Below are 7621 nucleotides of genomic sequence, written 5' to 3' on the forward strand. Positions count from 1 at the left end.
CTGCCCAAACCAATTTAAACACTATTTATTGTGTTGGAAAAATGGAGGTAACTACATAAATGTAAGCTATATGTATACATATATAACTAAATACAAGCGTAAATGCAAGTTAATAGACATTAAAGCAAGAATAAGAGCTAGATAAATGAAAAGGAGGTGCTTAAAATCATATTCACGTCCCCGGTTTGGATGCTATGCTAGTCATCTTCCACAGTCGGACAATCATCCTTTCCTTGCGCCTTTTGCTCTTCACACCGCATTTCCCACATCACCATTGTCATTTATCTTAACATCATTCTCCTCAATACCTTTATCATTTTTGCCATCATACCATCATCCTCCTTACTTCTTTCTTGCTACCCACTTAATTATTCACCTTAATGCATGTACATCCCCATATTAGGGCTCTTGTGGATATATGGGTTGTAATAATGAGGATATGAGAGGCGTTTTTGCAATTTGTGTTATAATGGGGCAAAGATGATAAATAACGTCTCATTTCAACCAACGAGGGATGATTTGAGTTGTGTTTTGAGGTATTGGAGATGGGGTTTTTGATATGATAGGGAGGAAAAGGGGCTTTGTGTTTGTGTTGTGTTGTAGGATTGAGGAAGGAAAGGGAAGGGGATCCCGTGCTTTAAAAGGTCGAAGTAGGGGAGCTCCCGCGGGCAAGGCAGGGGTCAGGCATGCTGGGTAACAAGACAAATTCATTAACAGTTGGGCTCTCACGAGCTAGACTCAGCTCCCACGAGCCATGTAGCTGCTCCCACAAGCTATGCTGAAAGATATATTTTTTTTTTTCACAAATAAGGTTAGCTCCTACGAGCTATGTAGCTGCTCCCACGAGCGACTCTCATCTCTTGGGAGCTAGCCAGCAGGACATGTTTTTCCTTTGCTTTTGGTTCTAGCTCCCATGAGCTATGGCCAACTCGTGTGGACTCTTCCCTTAGCTCGTTAAATCTTCCTTTCTCGAACTTCCTAGCGTGGGATTACACTCCATAGGCTCATCTAGTCTAGGCATATGTTTCCCCATACTTGATTTTTATACTACACACTTCAAACACAATTAGTGACCCTCCCTAGCTTGCTCTCATACAAAAATCAAGCAACTAATGCAAATTACACTAAATGAAATGCAATGCAAAGTCAAAGGATATGATGTTTTACAAATTGTGGTTTGAGGAAGGACTCCACCAAACTCATTTCAAATTGCCATTTTCATTGATCTTGTCCATGTTACTCAATGCCCTTAACGAACGATCAAAAGCCTAGGCATAAGCTTCAAACAAGCAATAAAATAACCATGGCCACTTCATTACAAAACACTCCCACTTCCTCATCTAATGATGGTTATCAAAGGACTGCCTACCCATCTTGGCACTACCTCTTGGCCTTTTATGATGAATTCAACCTTTTATCTTTTAATGCTTGCTACAAGGTAGAAGGAGCGGTATCTCATGGGCTTCCTTTGTGGAGCACACCTCCCCATTGTCAAGGTAAGTGAATTGGTGAAGAATGAGAGGTGGAGAGGTCAACTTCTCAACATTGAGGTCATTCATGCTCCCATTTGTGTCACTTTCTTCTTGACCTTCCTTAAGGCCCAAACCATTTCCAAAGAATAAAGTTTCATTTACTTCCAAACTATGATCAAAGGTATAACATCATAGTTTTCCTTATGGCTTCTCAATTCCCCAAAGATGGCGAGTTCAATTTTATCAACTTCTTATTCCCAAGTTTTACCTTCACTCCCACAAGTGTCAAGAGAACACACTTCTTCTCTATGGATTATAGAAGGAAATTGTTGTAGGAGGTCTTCCTCATCATCATCATCATCATCATCATCATCATCATAGGTATCCCAAATAGGAGAAGCAAGGCTAGTGGGTGAGCTAGATTCATGAGGCAATTTAGCAAAGTTGTCGTCTCACAATTGGCCTCCAATTGATATTCACAATTTCTCTCCTCCCCAACTACTCAATCTTCTAAATCATCATCCACTTTTGGTCCATAACCAATCAAACACTCCCCATATTCATCATTAATTTCCTCTTATTCACCATTGAGCTCTTGGGTAGCTTCCATTTGAGCTATTTGGTTTGCCAACTCTTCACCATGGGCCAAAATGTTGTTGAGAACATTGTCCCTAGCTTGGCTTTTTTCTTGCATTTGTATGAAGAAATTTTGTTGGTCTCTTAGCATTTGGAAAATCACAATTTGCATATAAAAGTTATGTTCATGCACTTATTGTGGGTAAATTGAGGCTTGGTTGTATGAGTGTTGATTGTAGGATGACATTCGGTATTGATAGTAAAGTGGGTTTTGGGAGGTGGTTTTTGTGGATTTTTGATGTGGGGGCTTTGGTATGAGAAGTTCGTGGGGTAATTTGGGTTTCCATTGTAGAAGTTTTAGAATATGGGTGTGTTTTATTTCTCAACAAACCCTCTTCATTCATACATGTCATACCCATGTGCTTCACTTTCTTCATACCCTTCTTGTTGATAGTCTTGTGCCATAATCATTGCCAAAATAAAGAAACAACTACAAACACGGAAACTACAAGAAAAATGTAAGAACAACCTTTATGAACAAGTTCCTCAAGGTTAAAGCACAACTAATACTAGACAGAAGAACAATTCAAATACACAACACCGTCTCCGCCAACGGCGCCATTTTAATGGAGCGGGTCGTTGTCCACTATCAAACACATTTATATCCAACTTCTAGCATAGCGGGTAAGTCGGAGTCAAACGTAATGGACGCGGGGGGGGGGGGGGATTAAATTGCTCAATCTATTTTAGTTGTGCTAAGGTCTCATGATTGATTGATTGGTAAGGTGAATGGAACCACTAACAAATATTAGCAACAAATATAAACAAATTAAATGTAAAGCAAGTAAAAAGTAGAGATGCAAGCAAATGATTAAAATCACTAGGGTGTGATGGGATCATAGGGGGAAAATGGTAAAACCACATAAATGAGTTGCATAAACGATTATAGTTATGTTGTAATCGAGTTTATTTATGTCTTACAATTCCTAGGGAGACTTAGGTGTCGGAGTCGAGTTGATTTATAGCTTACGACACCTATAATGACTTGGATCTCCCTATTCAACAATATGCATGGTGTAACAATCCTTGAGTTTATTTATGTCTTACAAGTCTTGTTGAAAAGATAAGAGAATCATGCTAGGTTGTCAATTAAGCATTTCATCAAGCATAACATGTGCATAAGTTGAAAACATAGCATACAATCATTCATATGAACTCATTAAGCATAGATCTTAACCCATAAGTACTCCCCTAATCCCACACTAACCCTAGCTAGAAAACTAACCACAAAACATCATGATGTTCATGTCAACAATGGCGTCAAACATCATAACATAAATAAACATGATGATTAAGCCAGGAAATAAACAAATGTTTAATAAGTAAATGAAGGGATTAAAAAAGTTACCAACTTGAAAAATAAAGATGAACATAAATAAAGAAGAATCCTTGAATAAAGATGGAGACTTCTCACTTACTCTTCAAATACATACCAAGAGATCCAAATGTAAAAAACTTGAGATGAATAAAGGAAAATGGAAGAACAATAGAAGAAATGTTTGATTAATTATGAAGAGTTGTCAATTCTCCAATTGAAACCCAAGAATTCTTCAAATACAAATTAAAGCTAGATTTAGGGTTAATTGAGGACTTAAATGAAGGTTAGGCCCATTAGATGAATCCATCGACTTGCAAAAGCTGAGCTAGCTCGTGGGAGCTGAGCTCTGAAAAATTAGTCTAGCTAGCCAGCTTGGGCGAGCTAAGCTTAGCTTGGGCTAGGCGGTACTTGGATTGTAAAACGGACGTTATGTCCTCATCCGGACTTCTATTGGAGTGATTCAAAAGTCTAAACCACTTGATTTTTTGACGCTGTTTCATCTATCATAGTTTTATAGCCAAACAAGCAATTCTTGGTGGCTGCCTCCAAGCTTGTGGGAGCTGGCTATGACTTGTGCGGTTCCTCTTCATTGCCCAAATACTTGCTTTATTGACTAAGGCCTTTAGCTTAGGTGTCCTCTTGATGCTTAGTCGTTAGATGCCTCTATTTAGCTTTGAAATTCTCCACTCAACCAAGGCTACCGCTCCTTTCCTACCAAAGCCACCAAACCTCGAAGTATAGCAAATAGGAAGCTAAAGATAGTGAAATGACCCGAATAATCACATAAAAGCATGCTAAATGAGATTAGTTAGGGGACTAAATGTGCGTAAATATGAGTCACATATCACGCCAGGATACCATGGTGGGGGCATGTAGGAAGAAAGTCTGGAAAACGGTCCCATGCATCTCCACGAGATTCCCCATCTTCTTGTTGGAAAGTTGTAATCTTATTTCGGAGCATGCCATTTTTGAAGAAAGGTAATACTTGGCCAAAAATGCCTTTGCCAAATTATCCCAAGTAGTGAATATGTTTAGTGCATGAACATTTAGCCATCTATCCGTTTTCTCTTTTAATGTGAACAGGAACAACATGAGCCTTAAAGTGTCTTCGGAGACTCCATTTCTTTTCATCATGGCAACCTTGCTCTTGAATTTGTGAAGATGTGCATGGGCATCCTCGTCCAAATTTCCATGAAAATGATCCCTCTCAATTAGTCCGAATTGGGCGGGATGAATCTCGAAATTATTTTGAGCCAGGGTACTAAAATTGATTGGTGAAGAGGAGACATCCAGGTTTGGTATATTGTGATCTCTTAAAGCCGACATTTAGGGGGTTGGAATTGGTGTATGGATTGGTGTTTGTGGTGGTGTATTTGAGGGGAGTTCAAAATTATAAAAGGGGTTTTCTATAAAAGGATCAATTGTGTCGTTTATTTGCTTTTGAGTTGTGGTTTCAAGGTGCGATTGGGTGGATGTGGTTACTTGGTTCAAGGTTTCTTGAGTGGAGTCTCGAACTTTAATTATAGTCCTAGTCCTTAAAGTCCGGAAAAGCCTCTGGGGGTCGAAATTTTGAAGCAAAGCGTGATTGTTTCTCCTGAGCATGCAACTCGATAAACCTTTAGATTCATAGTCTTTTTTAGGCACTAGGGATTAGCAATAACATAAACACCCTACAAGAAAACAAGTCACTACTCCAATGAACAAACAACAACACTAAGACTAAGCCTTAGACTCAAACTAACGAAGTATAACCTAATGCCAACCCCGGCAATGGCGCCATTTTGATAATGAGTTTTGTCGTCATCCTCATACCAAAAACAATTTGTAAAAAGTCCTAATTAATGTAGTATAATTAGGTATCGTTTGCAAAGATAGCGGTGGTTTATACCTAGCTTGTTCGAATCAAGTTTAGCCTAAGCAGTTGAGTTTTTTTGTTTAACTAATTACTAATATATAAAATAATAATATGGAATAAGAAAGACAATAAATTAGATGAGTTTAAACAAATTTATAAAGGCTAAGACTTTCGGGTTCATTTAAATAGGGTGGACAATATTATGGGTTTAACAAGTTATGGTTAGTAATTTGGACTACGTTTGACAACTAATCTCTTATGAATCCTAAAGTCTTTCACAAAGTTTTCACCTTGCTTCCAACCTTTCATACACACACTATCAAACATCCCTTTGCATTCTCAATCAAGAAGATGTTAAGTATAAATCAACTAAAGGTTTGAACTTTCATATATACATTTTATCAAACATCTTAAATGCATGTGTACAAAGACCAAACATTTACCCATAAACCATATGTGAACGCCCCATATTCTTCATCCTACCCTTACCTAAGATCCCCTTAAGTCTTAGAGAGGACAATTCACACATGCTAACAATTGACATGTAAACAAATGAAGAAAACAACATTAACATAGCAACAAACATGAAACTACTTCAAACAACAATTTAAATAAAATAGAAATGTAAACAATTCAAAACAAGATGAAAGAAAGAGAAGGATTATACCAAACAAGATGAAAGATTGAAGCTTTGGATTAATAATTGAAGAGTTCTTTCAAAATCTTATCTTATAAACCCACGTACTAAATGTAAAGAACCCAACTAAAGTAGAACTAAACTAAATTGAAGAGTAATTAGAACTTAATTAAGGAAAAGAAAAGTTTAATTAAGGAAAGTTTAACATAAATTAGGAAGTATTTAAGATCTAAGGCTGTGTGAACAAGTACGTTATGAAAGGGGTATTTATAGTCTTGCTAGGAATTAGGTCATAAATGAAGAGGGAGTGCTGCAATGCGTGCTTGTTGTCCTCTGCCGGATCATCGGGTGCCGGTGCAACTGCCGACACCGAGCTCTTTTTTTCTTTAGCCTTTGAGTTGTTTCAAAAATTTGCCTAAGTACCATGATGTGTGTCCCTCCCGGAAGACCCGCTGCCGCCCTACCGGTAGAGGACACTTTCTCTTCTTCTTTTCTTTCATTTCCACTCTTAAGGAGCATCTGTCGGGCTACCGACAGCCAGACCTTGTGCCAGTATCGAGACTTTCTTGGTTTGATCTTGATTTCTCTCTAGAAATTCTTCTAAGACAATGAGGGGGTTCCAAGCCGGCTGGTCGACTGCCAGGCTACCAGCATAGAATCTTCTTCAGCTCTTTTCCCCTTCTTCTTCCTACTTTATGCTTTCGGCTTCGTTGTTTCGGCCCGATTTCATCATTATAGCCCACATATCTACAAAATGAGAAGGATATGCATAGAAACGGAAATGGGGCACAAAATGCAAGCAATAATCATCGAAACAAACTCGAAACGCGTTAAAACGCGTAGAGAAGAAAGGGAAAATGAAACCAAATAATCACATATCAAACCTCCCTACACTTAAGTCTTACTCTTCCCCGAGTAAGTAACCTAAGCAAGACTAGGACCCTTAACAAAGACTAATAACTTGCACTCTTTATTATAATATCCGAATTGGGTTTAGCTTCATCCGGAGGCCTTTCAACTCACAATTTCATACTTAATGAGAGGAAGTGCCCTATTACAAGGCTAGTAAGGTCTTGTTTCAAAACTTTGATTCAAAATGGCACTAAACTAACAAGTAATGTATGGAAATGAATCAATCAAAATACACATGCGCACACACACACACACACACACACATACGCACACACACACACACACACACACACACACACACACACACACACACACACACACACACACACACACACACACACACACACACACACACACACACACACACACACACACACACACTTGCCTCATTCAAGCGGGATTTCTAGAAACTGACTAAGAATGTATATAGTGGAGGATGTCGTCTCAAGGTCTTACCAAGGTGTCAAACCCCTAAATCTATCTCAAGTAACCAAAATTGATAACATGGATGCCCAAGAAACAAATTCTAGACGGGGTAAGGGGAAGTACTGAAGCGTGCATTTTATATAAAGTTTTTACCCTATATATACACTCATTTCTACGTTATTTATATAGCATCTAGCTACAAATATCCCCGAATAGTCTACTTTGGTTTGTCTTGTATTATTTGTAGTTATGAACCGGAGAGGAGCATAATCAAGCCTGAACCTGTCCCGTTTGCATGCATTTTGGAGATAGAAGAATCGGAGCCTGGAATCTGTCACCTAGGGATGCGTGAAGTGGCTTCGAAA

At 38.5% G+C, this 7621-nt stretch overlaps 1 non-coding gene across 1 annotated transcript; it reads left to right on the plus strand.

Annotated features, from left to right (window-relative positions):
• The first annotated feature begins 4280 nt into the window (after positions 1 to 4280).
• On the plus strand, positions 4281 to 4387 carry LOC141635114 (small nucleolar RNA R71). The gene has a single exon (XR_012539819.1). It is a non-coding gene; the product is annotated as a small nucleolar RNA R71 (small nucleolar RNA).
• Positions 4388 to 7621: the final 3234 nt, after the last annotated feature.

This window comes from Silene latifolia, chromosome Y, assembly GCF_048544455.1.
Source record: "Silene latifolia isolate original U9 population chromosome Y, ASM4854445v1, whole genome shotgun sequence".
NCBI classification, from domain to species: Eukaryota; Viridiplantae; Streptophyta; class Magnoliopsida; order Caryophyllales; family Caryophyllaceae; genus Silene; species Silene latifolia.